This window comes from Protomyctophum bolini (assembly GCF_963924005.1).
Source record: "Protomyctophum bolini genome assembly, chromosome: 3".
Lineage (NCBI taxonomy): Eukaryota > Metazoa > Chordata > Actinopteri > Myctophiformes > Myctophidae > Protomyctophum > Protomyctophum bolini.
In genome coordinates, this window is record NC_137864.1 from 47,175,767 (window position 1) to 47,195,139 (window position 19,373).

The following is a 19,373-nucleotide window of genomic DNA, read 5'->3' on the forward strand; positions in this document are numbered from 1 at the left end:
GCTATAACCTTTTGTTTTTGTCATTTCGTAATTTTTTTCAAATCTTTAAAAATGATGAAAAACGGCGCGCTATAGAATGCCGTACGATATGGGCTATAGCCCATGGTCCAAAATGATGAGAAACGAGGCTAACTTTTTTTTTCAAAATTTCAAAAAACATGGGCTATAACCTTTCGTTTTTGTCATTTCGTCATTTTTTTCAAATCTTCAAGAATGATGAAAAACGGCGCGCTATAGTATGCCGTACGATATGGGCTATAGCCCATGGTCCAAAATGATGAGAAACGAGGCTAACTTTTTTTTTCAAAATTTCAAAAAACATGGGCTATAACCTTTCGTTTTTGTCATTTTGTCATTTTTTTCAAATCTTCAAAAATGATGAAAAACGGCGCGCTATAGTATGCCGTACGATATGGGCTATAGCCCATGGTCCAAAATGATGAGAAACGAGGCTAACTTTTTTTTTCAAAATTTCAAAAAACATGGGCTATAACCTTTCGTTTTTGTCATTTCGTCATTTTTTCAAATCTTCAAAAATGATGAAAAACGGCGCGCTATAGTATGCCGTACGATATGGGCTATAGCCCATGGTCCAAAATGATGAGAAACGAGGCTAACTTTTTTTTTCAAAATTTCAAAAAACATGGGCTATAACCTTTCGTTTTTGTCATTTTGTCATTTTTTTCAAATCTTCAAAAATGATGAAAAACGGCACGCTATAGTATGCCGTACGATATGGGCTATAGCCCATGGTCCAAAATGATGAGAAACGAGGCTAACTTTTTTTTTCAAAATTTCAAAAAACATGGGCTATAACCTTTCGTTTTTGTCATTTCGTCATTTTTTCAAATCTTCAAAAATGATGAAAAATGGCGCGCTATAGTATGCCGTACGATATGGGCTATAGCCCATGGTCCAAATTGATGAGAAACGAGGCTAACTTTTTTTTTCAAAATTTCAAAAAACATGGGCTATAACCTTTCGTTTTTGTCATTTTGTCATTTTTTTCAAATCTTCAAAAATTATGAAAAACGGCGCGCTATAGTATGCCGTACGATATGGGCTATAGCCCATGGTCCAAAATGATGAGAAACGAGGCTAACTTTTTTTTTCAAAATTTCAAAAAACATGGGCTATAACCTTTCGTTTTTGTCATTTCGTCATTTTTTTCAAATCTTCAAAAATGATGAAAAACGGCGCGCTATAGTATGCCGTACGATATGGGCTATAGCCCATGGTCCAAAATGATGAGAAACGAGGCTAACTTTTTTTTTCAAAATTTCAAAAAACATGGGCTATAACCTTTCGTTTTTGTCATTTTGTCATTTTTTTCAAATCTTCAAAAATGATGAAAAACGGCGCGCTATAGTATGCCGTACGATATGGGCTATAGCCCATGGTCCAAAATGATGAGAAACGAGGCTAACTTTTTTTTTCAAAATTTCAAAAAACATGGGCTATAACCTTTCGTTTTTGTCATTTCGTCATTTTTTTCAAATCTTCAAAAATGATGAAAAACGGCGCGCTATAGTATGCCGTACGATATGGGCTATAGCCCATGGTCCAAAATGATGAGAAACGAGGCTAACTTTTTTTTTCAAAATTTCAAAAAACATGGGTTATAACCTTTCGTTTTTGTCATTTCGTCATTTTTTTCAAATCTTCAAAAATGATGAAAAACGGCGCGCTATAGTATGCCGTACAATATGGGCTATAGCCCATGGTCCAAAATGATGAGAAACGAGGCTAACTTTTTTTTTCAAAATTTCAAAAAACATGGGCTATAACCTTTCGTTTTTGTCATTTTGTCATTTTTTTCAAATCTTCAAAAATGATGAAAAACGGCGCGCTATAGTATGCCGTACGATATGGGCTATAGCCCATGGTCCAAAATGATGAGAAACGAGGCTAACTTTTTTTTTCAAAATTTCAAAAAACATGGGCTATAACCTTTCGTTTTTGTCATTTCGTCATTTTTTTCAAATCTTCAAAAATGATGAAAAACGGCGCGCTATAGTATGCCGTACGATATGGGCTATAGCCCATGGTCCAAAATGATGAGAAACGAGGCTAACTTTTTTTTTTTTTAATTCAAAAAACATGGGCTATAACCTTTCGTTTTTGTCATTTTGTCATTTTTTTCAAATCTTCAAAAATGATGAAAAACGGCGCGCTATAGTATGCCGTACGATATGGGCTATAGCCCATGGTCCAAAATGATGAGAAACGAGGCTAACTTTTTTTTTCAAAATTTCAAAAAACATGGGTTATAACCTTTCGTTTTTGTCATTTCGTCATTTTTTTCAAATCTTCAAAAATGATGAAAAACGGCGCGCTATAGTATGCCGTACAATATGGGCTATAGCCCATGGTCCAAAATGATGAGAAACGAGGCTAACTTTTTTTTTCAAAATTTCAAAAAACATGGGCTATAACCTTTCGTTTTTGTCATTTTGTCATTTTTTTCAAATCTTCAAAAATGATGAAAAACGGCGCGCTATAGTATGCCGTACGATATGGGCTATAGCCCATGGTCCAAAATGATGAGAAACGAGGCTAACTTTTTTTTTCAAAATTTCAAAAAACATGGGCTATAACCTTTCGTTTTTGTCATTTCGTCATTTTTTTCAAATCTTCAAAAATGATGAAAAACGGCGCGCTATAGTATGCCGTACGATATGGGCTATAGCCCATGGTCCAAAATGATGAGAAACGAGGCTAACTTTTTTTTTTTAAATTTCAAAAAACATGGGCTATAACCTTTCGTTTTTGTCATTTTGTCATTTTTTTCAAATCTTCAAAAATGATGAAAAACGGCGCGCTATAGTATGCCGTACGATATGGGCTATAGCCCATGGTCCAAAATGATGAGAAACGAGGCTAACTTTTTTTTTCAAAATTTCAAAAAACATGGGCTATAACCTTTCGTTTTTGTCATTTCGTCATTTTTTTCAAATCTTCAAAAATGATGAAAAACGGCGCGCTATAGTATGCCGTACGATATGGGCTATATCCCATGGTCCAAAATGATGAGAAACGAGGCTAACTTTTTTTTTCAAAATTTCAAAAAACATGGGCTATAACCTTTTGTTTTTGTCATTTCGTAATTTTTTTCAAATCTTCAAAAATGATGAAAAACGGCGCGCTATAGTATGCCGTACGATATGGGCTATAGCCCATGGTCCAAAATGATGAGAAACGAGGCTAACTTTTTTTTTCAAAATTTCAAAAAACATGGGCTATAACCTTTCGTTTTTGTCATTTCGTCATTTTTTTCAAATCTTCAAAAATGATGAAAAACGGCGCGCTATAGTATGCCGTACGATATGGGCTATAGCCCATGGTCCAAAATGATGAGAAACGAGGCTAACTTTTTTTTTCAAAATTTCAAAAAACATGGGCTATAACCTTTCGTTTTTGTCATTTTGTCATTTTTTTCAAATCTTCAAAAATGATGAAAAACGGCGCGCTATAGTATGCCGTACGATATGGGCTATAGCCCATGGTCCAAAATGATGAGAAACGAGGCTAACTTTTTTTTTCAAAATTTCAAAAAACATGGGCTATAACCTTTCGTTTTTGTCATTTCGTCATTTTTTCAAATCTTCAAAAATGATGAAAAACGGCGCGCTATAGTATGCCGTACGATATGGGCTATAGCCCATGGTCCAAAATGATGAGAAACGAGGCTAACTTTTTTTTTCAAAATTTCAAAAAACATGGGCTATAACCTTTCGTTTTTGTCATTTTGTCATTTTTTTCAAATCTTCAAAAATGATGAAAAACGGCACGCTATAGTATGCCGTACGATATGGGCTATAGCCCATGGTCCAAAATGATGAGAAACGAGGCTAACTTTTTTTTTCAAAATTTCAAAAAACATGGGCTATAACCTTTCGTTTTTGTCATTTCGTCATTTTTTTCAAATCTTCAAAAATGATGAAAAACGGCGCGCTATAGTATGCCGTACGATATGGGCTATAGCCCATGGTCCAAAATGATGAGAAACGAGGCTAACTTTTTTTTTCAAAATTTCAAAAAACATGGGCTATAACCTTTCGTTTTTGTCATTTTGTCATTCTTTTCAAATCTTCAAAAATTATGAAAAACGGCGCGCTATAGTATGCCGTACGATATGGGCTATAGCCCATGGTCCAAAATGATGAGAAACGAGGCTAACTTTTTTTTTCAAAATTTCAAAAAACATGGGCTATAACCTTTCGTTTTTGTCATTTCGTCATTTTTTTCAAATCTTCAAAAATGATGAAAAACGGCGCGCTATAGTATGCCGTACGATATGGGCTATAGCCCATGGTCCAAAATGATGAGAAACGAGGCTAACTTTTTTTTTCAAAATTTCAAAAAACATGGGCTATAACCTTTCGTTTTTGTCATTTTGTCATTTTTTTCAAATCTTCAAAAATGATGAAAAACGGCGCGCTATAGTATGCCGTACGATATGGGCTATAGCCCATGGTCCAAAATGATGAGAAACGAGGCTAACTTTTTTTTTCAAAATTTCAAAAAACATGGGCTATAACCTTTCGTTTTTGTCATTTTGTCATTTTTTTCAAATCTTCAAAAATGATGAAAAACGGCGCGCTATAGTATGCCGTACGATATGGGCTATAGCCCATGGTCCAAAATGATGAGAAACGAGGCTAACTTTTTTTTTCAAAATTTCAAAAAACATGGGTTATAACCTTTCGTTTTTGTCATTTCGTCATTTTTTTCAAATCTTCAAAAATGATGAAAAACGGCGCGCTATAGTATGCCGTACGATATGGGCTATAGCCCATGGTCCAAAATGATGAGAAACGAGGCTAACTTTTTTTTTCAAAATTTCAAAAAACATGGGCTATAACCTTTCGTTTTTGTCATTTCGTCATTTTTTCAAATCTTCAAAAATGATGAAAAACGGCGCGCTATAGTATGCCGTACGATATGGGCTATAGCCCATGGTCCAAAATGATGAGAAACGAGGCTAACTTTTTTTTTCAAAATTTCAAAAAACATGGGCTATAACCTTTCGTTTTTGTCATTTCGTAATTTTTTTCAAATCTTTAAAAATGACGAAAAACGGCGCGCTATAGAATGCGGTACGATATGGGCTATAGCCCATGGTCCAAAATGATGAGAAACGAGGCTAACTTTTTTTTTCAAAATTTCAAAAAACATGGGCTATAACCTTTCGTTTTTGTCATTTTGTCATTTTTTTCAAATCTTCAAAAATGATGAAAAACGGCGCGCTATAGTATGCCGTACGATATGGGCTATAGCCCATGGTCCAAAATGATGAGAAACGAGGCTAACTTTTTTTTTCAAAATTTCAAAAAACATGGGCTATAACCTTTCGTTTTTGTCATTTCGTAATTTTTTTTAAATCTTCAAAAATGATGAAAAACGGCGCGCTATAGTATGCCGTACGATATGGGCTATAGCCCATGGTCCAAAATGATGAGAAACGAGGCTAACTTTTTTTTTCAAAATTTCAAAAAACATGGGCTATAACCTTTCGTTTTTGTCATTTCGTCATTTTTTCAAATCTTCAAAAATGATGAAAAACGGCGCGCTATAGTATGCCGTACGATATGGGCTATAGCCCATGGTCCAAAATGATGAGAAACGAGGCTAACTTTTTTTTTCAAAATTTCAAAAAACATGGGCTATAACCTTTCGTTTTTGTCATTTCGTCATTTTTTTCAAATCTTCAAAAATGATGAAAAACGGCGCGCTATAGTATGCCGTACGATATGGGCTATATCCCATGGTCCAAAATGATGAGAAACGAGGCTAACTTTTTTTTTCAAAATTTCAAAAAACATGGGCTATAACCTTTCGTTTTTGTCATTTCGTCATTTTTTTCAAATCTTCAAAAATGATGAAAAACGGCGCGCTATAGTATGCCGTACGATATGGGCTATAGCCCATGGTCCAAAATGATAAGAAACGAGGCTAACTTTTTTTTTCAAAATTTCAAAAAACATGGGCTATAACCTTTCGTTTTTGTCATTTCGTCATTTTTTTCAAATCTTCAAAAATGATGAAAAACGGCGCGCTATAGTATGCCGTACGATATGGGCTATAGCCCATGGTCCAAAATGATGAGAAACGAGGCTAACCTTTTTTTTCAAAATTTCAAAAAACATGGGCTATAACCTTTCGTTTTTGTCATTTCGTCATTTTTTTCAAATCTTCAAAAATGATGAAAAACGGCACGCTATAGTATGCCGTACGATATGGGCTATAGCCCATGGTCCAAAATGATGAGAAACGAGGCTAACCTTTTTTTTCAAAATTTCAAAAAACATGGGCTATAACCTTTCGTTTTTGTCATTTCGTCATTTTTTTCAAATCTTCAAAAATGATGAAAAACGGCGCGCTATAGTATGCCGTACGATATGGGCTATAGCCCATGGTCCAAAATGATGAGAAACGAGGCTAACTTTTTTTTTCAAAATTTCAAAAAACATGGGCTATAACCTTTCGTTTTTGTCATTTTGTCATTTTTTTCAAATCTTCAAAAATGATGAAAAACGGCGCGCTATAGTATGCCGTACGATATGGGCTATAGCCCATGGTCCAAAATGATGAGAAACGAGGCTAACTTTTTTTTTCAAAATTTCAAAAAACATGGGCTATAACCTTTCGTTTTTGTCATTTCGTCATTTTTTTCAAATCTTCAAAAATGATGAAAAACGGCGCGCTATAGTATGCCGTACGATATGGGCTATAGCCCATGGTCCAAAATGATGAGAAACGAGGCTAACTTTTTTTTTTTTAATTTAAAAAAACATGGGCTATAACCTTTCGTTTTTGTCATTTTGTCATTTTTTTCAAATCTTCAAAAATGATGAAAAACGGCGCGCTATAGTATGCCGTACGATATGGGCTATAGCCCATGGTCCAAAATGATGAGAAACGAGGCTAACTTTTTTTTTCAAAATTTCAAAAAACATGGGCTATAACCTTTCGTTTTTGTCATTTCGTCATTTTTTTCAAATCTTCAAAAATGATGAAAAACGGCGCGCTATAGTATGCCGTACGATATGGGCTATATCCCATGGTCCAAAATGATGAGAAACGAGGCTAACTTTTTTTTTCAAAATTTCAAAAAACATGGGCTATAACCTTTCGTTTTTGTCATTTTTTTCAAATCTTCAAAAATGATGAAAAACGGCGCGCTATAGTATGCCGTACGATATGGGCTATAGCCCATGGTCCAAAATGATGAGAAACGAGGCTAACTTTTTTTTTCAAAATTTCAAAAAACATGGGCTATAACCTTTCGTTTTTGTCATTTCGTCATTTTTTTCAAATCTTCAAAAATGATGAAAAACGGCGCGCTATAGTATGCCGTACGATATGGGCTATATCCCATGGTCCAAAATGATGAGAAACGAGGCTAACTTTTTTTTTCAAAATTTCAAAAAACATGGGCTATAACCTTTCGTTTTTGTCATTTCGTCATTTTTTTCAAATCTTCAAAAATGATGAAAAACGGCGCGCTATAGTATGCCGTACGATATGGGCTATAGCCCATGGTCCAAAATGATGAGAAACGAGGCTAACTTTTTTTTTCAAAATTTCAAAAAACATGGGCTATAACCTTTCGTTTTTGTCATTTTGTCATTTTTTTCAAATCTTCAAAAATGATGAAAAACGGCGCGCTATAGTATGCCGTACGATATGGGCTATAGCCCATGGTCCAAAATGATGAGAAACGAGGCTAACTTTTTTTTTCAAAATTTCAAAAAACATGGGCTATAACCTTTCGTTTTTGTCATTTCGTCATTTTTTTCAAATCTTCAAAAATGATGAAAAACGGCGCGCTATAGTATGCCGTACGATATGGGCTATAGCCCATGGTCCAAAATGATGAGAAACGAGGCTAACTTTTTTTTTCAAAATTTCAAAAAACATGGGCTATAACCTTTCGTTTTTGTCATTTTGTCATTTTTTTCAAATCTTCAAAAATGATGAAAAACGGCGCGCTATAGTATGCCGTACGATATGGGCTATAGCCCATGGTCCAAAATGATGAGAAACGAGGCTAACTTTTTTTTTCAAAATTTCAAAAAACATGGGCTATAACCTTTCGTTTTTGTCATTTCGTCATTTTTTTCAAATCTTCAAAAATGATGAAAAACGGCGCGCTATAGTATGCCGTACGATATGGGCTATAGCCCATGGTCCAAAATGATGAGAAACGAGGCTAACTTTTTTTTTTTAATTTAAAAAAACATGGGCTATAACCTTTCGTTTTTGTCATTTTGTCATTTTTTTCAAATCTTCAAAAATGATGAAAAACGGCGCGCTATAGTATGCCGTACGATATGGGCTATAGCCCATGGTCCAAAATGATGAGAAACGAGGCTAACTTTTTTTTTCAAAATTTCAAAAAACATGGGCTATAACCTTTCGTTTTTGTCATTTCGTAATTTTTTTCAAATCTTTAAAAATGACGAAAAACGGCGCGCTATAGAATGCGGTACGATATGGGCTATAGCCCATGGTCCAAAATGATGAGAAACGAGGCTAACTTTTTTTTTCAAAATTTCAAAAAACATGGGCTATAACCTTTCGTTTTTGTCATTTTGTCATTTTTTTCAAATCTTCAAAAATGATGAAAAACGGCGCGCTATAGTATGCCGTACGATATGGGCTATAGCCCATGGTCCAAAATGATGAGAAACGAGGCTAACTTTTTTTTTCAAAATTTCAAAAAACATGGGCTATAACCTTTCGTTTTTGTCATTTCGTCATTTTTTTCAAATCTTCAAAAATGATGAAAAACGGCGCGCTATAGTATGCCGTACGATATGGGCTATATCCCATGGTCCAAAATGATGAGAAACGAGGCTAACTTTTTTTTTCAAAATTTCAAAAAACATGGGCTATAACCTTTCGTTTTTGTCATTTCGTCATTTTTTTCAAATCTTCAAAAATGATGAAAAACGGCGCGCTATAGTATGCCGTACGATATGGGCTATAGCCCATGGTCCAAAATGATTAGAAACGAGGCTAACTTTTTTTTTCAAAATTTCAAAAAACATGGGCTATAACCTTTCGTTTTTGTCATTTCGTCATTTTTTTCAAATCTTCAAAAATGATGAAAACGGCGCGCTATAGTATGCCGTACGATATGGGCTATAGCCCATGGTCCAAAATGATGAGAAACGAGGCTAACTTTTTTTTTCAAAATTTCAAAAAACATGGGCTATAACCTTTTGTTTTTGTCATTTCGTAATTTTTTTCAAATCTTTAAAAATGATGAAAAACGGCGCGCTATAGAATGCCGTACGATATGGGCTATAGCCCATGGTCCAAAATGATGAGAAACGAGGCTAACTTTTTTTTTCAAAATTTCAAAAAACATGGGCTATAACCTTTCGTTTTTGTCATTTCGTCATTTTTTTCAAATCTTCAAAAATGATGAAAACGGCGCGCTATAGTATGCCGTACGATATGGGCTATAGCCCATGGTCCAAAATGATGAGAAACGAGGCTAACTTTTTTTTTCAAAATTTCAAAAAACATGGGCTATAACCTTTTGTTTTTGTCATTTCGTAATTTTTTTCAAATCTTTAAAAATGATGAAAAACGGCGCGCTATAGAATGCCGTACGATATGGGCTATAGCCCATGGTCCAAAATGATGAGAAACGAGGCTAACTTTTTTTTTCAAAATTTCAAAAAACATGGGCTATAACCTTTCGTTTTTGTCATTTCGTAATTTTTTTCAAATCTTTAAAAATGATGAAAAACGGCGCGCTATAGAATGCCGTACGATATGGGCTATAGCCCATGGTCCAAAATGATGAGAAACGAGGCTAACTTTTTTTTTCAAAATTTCAAAAAACATGGGCTATAACCTTTCGTTTTTGTCATTTCGTAATTTTTTTTAAATCTTCAAAAATGATGAAAAACGGCGCGCTATAGTATGCCGTACGATATGGGCTATAGCCCATGGTCCAAAATGATGAGAAACGAGGCTAACTTTTTTTTTCAAAATTTCAAAAAACATGGGCTATAACCTTTCGTTTTTGTCATTTCGTAATTTTTTTCAAATCTTTAAAAATGATGAAAAACGGCGCGCTATAGAATGCCGTACGATATGGGCTATAGCCCATGGTCCAAAATGATGAGAAACGAGGCTAACTTTTTTTTTCAAAATTTCAAAAAACATGGGCTATAACCTTTCGTTTTTGTCATTTTGTCATTTTTTTCAAATCTTCAAAAATGATGAAAAACGGCGCGCTATAGTATGCCGTACGATATGGGCTATAGCCCATGGTCCAAAATGATGAGAATCGAGGCTAACTTTTTTTTTCAAAATTTCAAAAAACATGGGCTATAACCTTTCGTTTTTGTCATTTTGTCATTTTTTTCAAATCTTCAAAAATGATGAAAAACGGCGCGCTATAGTATGCCGTACGATATGGGCTATAGCCCATGGTCCAAAATGATGAGAAACGAGGCTAACTTTTTTTTTCAAAATTTCAAAAAACATGGGCTATAACCTTTCGTTTTTGTCATTTTGTCATTTTTTTCAAATCTTCAAAAATGATGAAAAACGGCGCGCTATAGTATGCCGTACGATATGGGCTATAGCCCATGGTCCAAAATGATGAGAAACGAGGCTAACTTTTTTTTTCAAAATTTCAAAAAACATGGGCTATAACCTTTCGTTTTTGTCATTTCGTAATTTTTTTTAAATCTTCAAAAATGATGAAAAACGGCGCGCTATAGTATGCCGTACGATATGGGCTATAGCCCATGGTCCAAAATGATGAGAAACGAGGCTAACTTTTTTTTTCAAAATTTCAAAAAACATGGGCTATAACCTTTCGTTTTTGTCATTTCGTAATTTTTTTCAAATCTTTAAAAATGATGAAAAACGGCGCGCTATAGAATGCCGTACGATATGGGCTATAGCCCATGGTCCAAAATGATGAGAAACGAGGCTAACTTTTTTTTTCAAAATTTCAAAAAACATGGGCTATAACCTTTCGTTTTTGTCATTTTGTCATTTTTTTCAAATCTTCAAAAATGATGAAAAACGGCGCGCTATAGTATGCCGTACGATATGGGCTATAGCCCATGGTCCAAAATGATGAGAATCGAGGCTAACTTTTTTTTTCAAAATTTCAAAAAACATGGGCTATAACCTTTCGTTTTTGTCATTTTGTCATTTTTTTCAAATCTTCAAAAATGATGAAAAACGGCGCGCTATAGTATGCCGTACGATATGGGCTATAGCCCATGGTCCAAAATGATGAGAAACGAGGCTAACTTTTTTTTTCAAAATTTCAAAAAACATGGGCTATAACCTTTCGTTTTTGTCATTTCGTCATTTTTTTCAAATCTTCAAAAATGATGAAAAACGGCGCGCTATAGTATGCCGTACGATATGGGCTATAGCCCATGGTCCAAAATGATGAGAAACGAGGCTAACTTTTTTTTCAAAATTTCAAAAAACATGGGCTATAACCTTTCGTTTTTGTCATTTTGTCATTTTTTTCAAATCTTCAAAAATGATGAAAAACGGCGCGCTATAGTATGCCGTACGATATGGGCTATAGCCCATGGTCCAAAATGATGAGAAACGAGGCTAACTTTTTTTTTCAAAATTTCAAAAAACATGGGCTATAACCTTTCGTTTTTGTCATTTCGTAATTTTTTTCAAATCTTTAAAAATGACGAAAAACGGCGCGCTATAGAATGCCGTACGATATGGGCTATAGCCCATGGTCCAAAATGATGAGAAACGAGGCTAACTTTTTTTTTCAAAATTTCAAAAAACATGGGCTATAACCTTTCGTTTTTGTCATTTTGTCATTTTTTTCAAATCTTCAAAAATGATGAAAAACGGCGCGCTATAGTATGCCGTACGATATGGGCTATAGCCCATGGTCCAAAATGATGAGAAACGAGGCTAACTTTTTTTTTCAAAATTTCAAAAAACATGGGCTATAACCTTTCGTTTTTGTCATTTCGTAATTTTTTTCAAATCTTTAAAAATGACGAAAAACGGCGCGCTATAGAATGCGGTACGATATGGGCTATAGCCCATGGTCCAAAATGATGAGAAACGAGGCTAACTTTTTTTTTCAAAATTTCAAAAAACATGGGCTATAACCTTTCGTTTTTGTCATTTTGTCATTTTTTTCAAATCTTCAAAAATGATGAAAAACGGCGCGCTATAGAATGCCGTACGATATGGGCTATAGCCCATGGTCCAAAATGATGAGAAACGAGGCTAACTTTTTTTTTCAAAATTTCAAAAAACATGGGCTATAACCTTTCGTTTTTGTCATTTCGTCATTTTTTTCAAATCTTCAAAAATGATGAAAAACGGCGCGCTATAGTATGCCGTACGATATGGGCTATAGCCCATGGTCCAAAATGATGAGAAACGAGGCTAACTTTTTTTTTCAAAATTTCAAAAAACATGGGCTATAACCTTTCGTTTTTGTCATTTCGTAAAAAAATTTAAATCTTCAAAAATGATGAAAAACGGCGCGCTATAGTATGCCGTACGATATGGGCTATAGCCCATGGTCCAAAATGATGAGAAACGAGGCTAACTTTTTTTTTCAAAATTTCAAAAAACATGGGCTATAACCTTTCGTTTTTGTCATTTCGTAATTTTTTTCAAATCTTTAAAAATGATGAAAACGGCGCGCTATAGAATGCCGTACGATATGGGCTATAGCCCATGGTCCAAAATGATGAGAAACGAGGCTAACTTTTTTTTTCAAAATTTCAAAAAACATGGGCTATAACCTTTCGTTTTTGTCATTTTGTCATTTTTTTCAAATCTTCAAAAATGATGAAAAACGGCGCGCTATAGTATGCCGTACGATATGGGCTATAGCCCATGGTCCAAAATGATGAGAATCGAGGCTAACTTTTTTTTTCAAAATTTCAAAAAACATGGGCTATAACCTTTCGTTTTTGTCATTTTGTCATTTTTTTCAAATCTTCAAAAATGATGAAAAACGGCGCGCTATAGTATGCCGTACGATATGGGCTATAGCCCATGGTCCAAAATGATGAGAAACGAGGCTAACTTTTTTTTTCAAAATTTCAAAAAACATGGGCTATAACCTTTCGTTTTTGTCATTTCGTCATTTTTTTCAAATCTTCAAAAATGATGAAAAACGGCGCGCTATAGTATGCCGTACGATATGGGCTATATCCCATGGTCCAAAATGATGAGAAACGAGGCTAACTTTTTTTTTCAAAATTTCAAAAAACATGGGCTATAACCTTTCGTTTTTGTCATTTCGTCATTTTTTTCAAATCTTCAAAAATGATGAAAAACGGCGCGCTATAGTATGCCGTACGATATGGGCTATAGCCCATGGTCCAAAATGATGAGAAACGAGGCTAACTTTTTTTTTCAAAATTTCAAAAAACATGGGCTATAACCTTTCGTTTTTGTCATTTTGTCATTTTTTTCAAATCTTCAAAAATGATGAAAAACGGCGCGCTATAGTATGCCGTACGATATGGGCTATAGCCCATGGTCCAAAATGATGAGAAACGAGGCTAACTTTTTTTTTCAAAATTTCAAAAAACATGGGCTATAACCTTTCGTTTTTGTCATTTCGTCATTTTTTTCAAATCTTCAAAAATGATGAAAAACGGCGCGCTATAGTATGCCGTACGATATGGGCTATAGCCCATGGTCCAAAATGATGAGAAACGAGGCTAACTTTTTTTTTCAAAATTTCAAAAAACATGGGCTATAACCTTTCGTTTTTGTCATTTTGTCATTTTTTTCAAATCTTCAAAAATGATGAAAAACGGCGCGCTATAGTATGCCGTACGATATGGGCTATAGCCCATGGTCCAAAATGATGAGAAACGAGGCTAACTTTTTTTTTCAAAATTTCAAAAAACATGGGCTATAACCTTTCGTTTTTGTCATTTCGTCATTTTTTTCAAATCTTCAAAAATGATGAAAAACGGCGCGCTATAGTATGCCGTACGATATGGGCTATAGCCCATGGTCCAAAATGATGAGAAACGAGGCTAACTTTTTTTTTTTAATTTCAAAAAACATGGGCTATAACCTTTCGTTTTTGTCATTTTGTCATTTTTTTCAAATCTTCAAAAATGATGAAAAACGGCGCGCTATAGTATGCCGTACGATATGGGCTATAGCCCATGGTCCAAAATGATGAGAAACGAGGCTAACTTTTTTTTTCAAAATTTCAAAAAACATGGGCTATAACCTTTCGTTTTTGTCATTTCGTCATTTTTTTCAAATCTTCAAAAATGATGAAAAACGGCGCGCTATAGTATGCCGTACGATATGGGCTATATCCCATGGTCCAAAATGATGAGAAACGAGGCTAACTTTTTTTTTCAAAATTTCAAAAAACATGGGCTATAACCTTTCGTTTTTGTCATTTCGTCATTTTTTTCAAATCTTCAAAAATGATGAAAAACGGCGCGCTATAGTATGCCGTACGATATGGGCTATAGCCCATGGTCCAAAATGATGAGAAACGAGGCTAACTTTTTTTTTCAAAATTTCAAAAAACATGGGCTATAACCTTTCGTTTTTGTCATTTCGTCATTTTTTTCAAATCTTCAAAAATGATGAAAACGGCGCGCTATAGTATGCCGTACGATATGGGCTATAGCCCATGGTCCAAAATGATGAGAAACGAGGCTAACTTTTTTTTTCAAAATTTCAAAAAACATGGGCTATAACCTTTTGTTTTTGTCATTTCGTAATTTTTTTCAAATCTTTAAAAATGATGAAAAACGGCGCGCTATAGAATGCCGTACGATATGGGCTATAGCCCATGGTCCAAAATGATGAGAAACGAGGCTAACTTTTTTTTTCAAAATTTCAAAAAACATGGGCTATAACCTTTCGTTTTTGTCATTTCGTCATTTTTTTCAAATCTTCAAAAATGATGAAAACGGCGCGCTATAGTATGCCGTACGATATGGGCTATAGCCCATGGTCCAAAATAATGAGAAACGAGGCTAACTTTTTTTTTCAAAATTTCAAAAAACATGGGCTATAACCTTTTGTTTTTGTCATTTCGTAATTTTTTTCAAATCTTTAAAAATGATGAAAAACGGCGCGCTATAGAATGCCGTACGATATGGGCTATAGCCCATGGTCCAAAATGATGAGAAACGAGGCTAACTTTTTTTTTCAAAATTTCAAAAAACATGGGCTATAACCTTTCGTTTTTGTCATTTCGTAATTTTTTTCAAATCTTTAAAAATGATGAAAAACGGCGCGCTATAGAATGCCGTACGATATGGGCTATAGCCCATGGTCCAAAATGATGAGAAACGAGGCTAACTTTTTTTTTCAAAATTTCAAAAAACATGGGCTATAACCTTTCGTTTTTGTCATTTTGTCATTTTTTTCAAATCTTCAAAAATGATGAAAAACGGCGCGCTATAGTATGCCGTACGATATGGGCTATAGCCCATGGTCCAAAATGATGAGAAACGAGGCTAACTTTTTTTTTCAAAATTTCAAAAAACATGGGCTATAACCTTTCGTTTTTGTCATTTCGTAAATTTTTTTAAATCTTCAAAAATGATGAAAAACGGCGCGCTATAGTATGCCGTACGATATGGGCTATAGCCCATGGTCCAAAATGATGAGAAACGAGGCTAACTTTTTTTTTCAAAATTTCAAAAAACATGGGCTATAACCTTTCGTTTTTGTCATTTCGTAATTTTTTTCAAATCTTTAAAAATGATGAAAAACGGCGCGCTATAGAATGCCGTACGATATGGGCTATAGCCCATGGTCCAAAATGATGAGAAACGAGGCTAACTTTTTTTTTCAAAATTTCAAAAAACATGGGCTATAACCTTTCGTTTTTGTCATTTTGTCATTTTTTTCAAATCTTCAAAAATGATGAAAAACGGCGCGCTATAGTATGCCGTACGATATGGGCTATAGCCCATGGTCCAAAATGATGAGAATCGAGGCTAACTTTTTTTTTCAAAATTTCAAAAAACATGGGCTATAACCTTTCGTTTTTGTCATTTTGTCATTTTTTTCAAATCTTCAAAAATGATGAAAAACGGCGCGCTATAGTATGCCGTACGATATGGGCTATAGCCCATGGTCCAAAATGATGAGAAACGAGGCTAACTTTTTTTTTCAAAATTTCAAAAAACATGGGCTATAACCTTTCGTTTTTGTCATTTCGTAATTTTTTTCAAATCTTTAAAAATGACGAAAAACGGCGCGCTATAGAATGCGGTACGATATGGGCTATAGCCCATGGTCCAAAATGATGAGAAACGAGGCTAACTTTTTTTTTCAAAATTTCAAAAAACATGGGCTATAACCTTTCGTTTTTGTCATTTTGTCATTTTTTTCAAATCTTCAAAAATGATGAAAAACGGCGCGCTATAGTATGCCGTACGATATGGGCTATAGCCCATGGTCCAAAATGATGAGAAACGAGGCTAACTTTTTTTTTCAAAATTTCAAAAAACATGGGCTATAACCTTTCGTTTTTGTCATTTCGTAATTTTTTTTAAATCTTCAAAAATGATGAAAAACGGCGCGCTATAGTATGCCGTACGATATGGGCTATAGCCCATGGTCCAAAATGATGAGAAACGAGGCTAACTTTTTTTTTCAAAATTTCAAAAAACATGGGCTATAACCTTTCGTTTTTGTCATTTCGTAATTTTTTTCAAATCTTTAAAAATGATGAAAAACGGCGCGCTATAGAATGCCGTACGATATGGGCTATAGCCCATGGTCCAAAATGATGAGAAACGAGGCTAACTTTTTTTTTCAAAATTTCAAAAAACATGGGCTATAACCTTTCGTTTTTGTCATTTTGTCATTTTTTTCAAATCTTCAAAAATGATGAAAAACGGCGCGCTATAGTATGCCGTACGATATGGGCTATAGCCCATGGTCCAAAATGATGAGAATCGAGGCTAACTTTTTTTTTCAAAATTTCAAAAAACATGGGCTATAACCTTTCGTTTTTGTCATTTTGTCATTTTTTTCAAATCTTCAAAAATGATGAAAAACGGCGCGCTATAGAATGCCGTACGATATGGGCTATAGCCCATGGTCCAAAATGATGAGAAACGAGGCTAACTTTTTTTTTCAAAATTTCAAAAAACATGGGCTATAACCTTTCGTTTTTGTCATTTTGTCATTTTTTTCAAATCTTCAAAAATGATGAAAAACGGCGCGCTATAGTATGCCGTACGATATGGGCTATAGCCCATGGTCCAAAATGATGAGAAACGAGGCTAACTTTTTTTTTCAAAATTTCAAAAAACATGGGCTATAACCTTTCGTTTTTGTCATTTCGTAATTTTTTTCAAATCTTTAAAAATGACGAAAAACGGCGCGCTATAGAATGCGGTACGATATGGGCTATAGCCCATGGTCCAAAATGATGAGAAACGAGGCTAACTTTTTTTTTCAAAATTTCAAAAAACATGGGCTATAACCTTTCGTTTTTGTCATTTTGTCATTTTTTTCAAATCTTCAAAAATGATGAAAAACGGCGCGCTATAGAATGCCGTACGATATGGGCTATAGCCCATGGTCCAAAATGATGAGAAACGAGGCTAACTTTTTTTTTCAAAATTTCAAAAAACATGGGCTATAACCTTTCGTTTTTGTCATTTCGTCATTTTTTTCAAATCTTCAAAAATGATGAAAAACGGCGCGCTATAGTATGCCGTACGATATGGGCTATAGCCCATGGTCCAAAATGATGAGAAACGAGGCTAACTTTTTTTTTCAAAATTTCAAAAAACATGGGCTATAACCTTTCGTTTTTGTCATTTCGTAATTTTTTTTAAATCTTCAAAAATGATGAAAAACGGCGCGCTATAGTATGCCGTACGATATGGGCTATAGCCCATGGTCCAAAATGATGAGAAACGAGGCTAACTTTTTTTTTCAAAATTTCAAAAAACATGGGCTATAACCTTTCGTTTTTGTCATTTCGTAATTTTTTTCAAATCTTTAAAAATGATGAAAAACGGCGCGCTATAGAATGCCGTACGATATGGGCTATAGCCCATGGTCCAAAATGATGAGAAACGAGGCTAACTTTTTTTTTCAAAATTTCAAAAAACATGGGCTATAACCTTTCGTTTTTGTCATTTTGTCATTTTTTTCAAATCTTCAAAAATGATGAAAAACGGCGCGCTATAGTATGCCGTACGATATGGGCTATAGCCCATGGTCCAAAATGATGAGAAACGAGGCTAACTTTTTTTTTCAAAATTTCAAAAAACATGGGCTATAACCTTTCGTTTTTGTCATTTCGTAATTTTTTTTAAATCTTCAAAAATGATGAAAAACGGCGCGCTATAGTATGCCGTACGATATGGGCTATAGCCCATGGTCCAAAATGATGAGAAACGAGGCTAACTTTTTTTTTCAAAATTTCAAAAAACATGGGCTATAACCTTTCGTTTTTGTCATTTCGTAATTTTTTTCAAATCTTTAAAAATGATGAAAAACGGCGCGCTATAGAATGCCGTACGATATGGGCTATAGCCCATGGTCCAAAATGATGAGAAACGAGGCTAACTTTTTTTTTCAAAATTTCAAAAAACATGGGCTATAACCTTTCGTTTTTGTCATTTTGTCATTTTTTTCAAATCTTCAAAAATGATGAAAAACGGCGCGTTATAGTATGCCGTACGATATGGGCTATAGCCCATGGTCCAAAATGATGAGAAACGAGGCTAACTTTTTTTTCAAAATTTCAAAAAACATGGGCTATAACCTTTCGTTTTTGTCATTTCGTCATTTTTTTCAAATCTTCAAAAATGATGAAAAACGGCGCGCTATAGTATGCCGTACGATATGGGCTATAGCCCATGGTCCAAAATGATGAGAAACGAGGCTAACTTTTTTTTTTTTAATTTCAAAAAACATGGGCTATAACCTTTCGTTTTTGTCATTTTGTCATTTTTTTCAAATCTTCAAAAATGATGAAAAACGGCGCGCTATAGTATGCCGTACGATATGGGCTATAGCCCATGGTCCAAAATGATGAGAAACGAGGCTAACTTTTTTTTTCAAAATTTCAAAAAACATGGGCTATAACCTTTCGTTTTTGTCATTTCGTAATTTTTTTTAAATCTTCAAAAATGATGAAAAACGGCGCGCTATAGTATGCCGTACGATATGGGCTATAGCCCATGGTCCAAAATGATGAGAAACGAGGCTAACTTTTTTTTTCAAAATTTCAAAAAACATGGGCTATAACCTTTCGTTTTTGTCATTTCGTAATTTTTTTCAAATCTTTAAAAATGATGAAAAACGGCGCGCTATAGAATGCCGTACGATATGGGCTATAGCCCATGGTCCAAAATGAT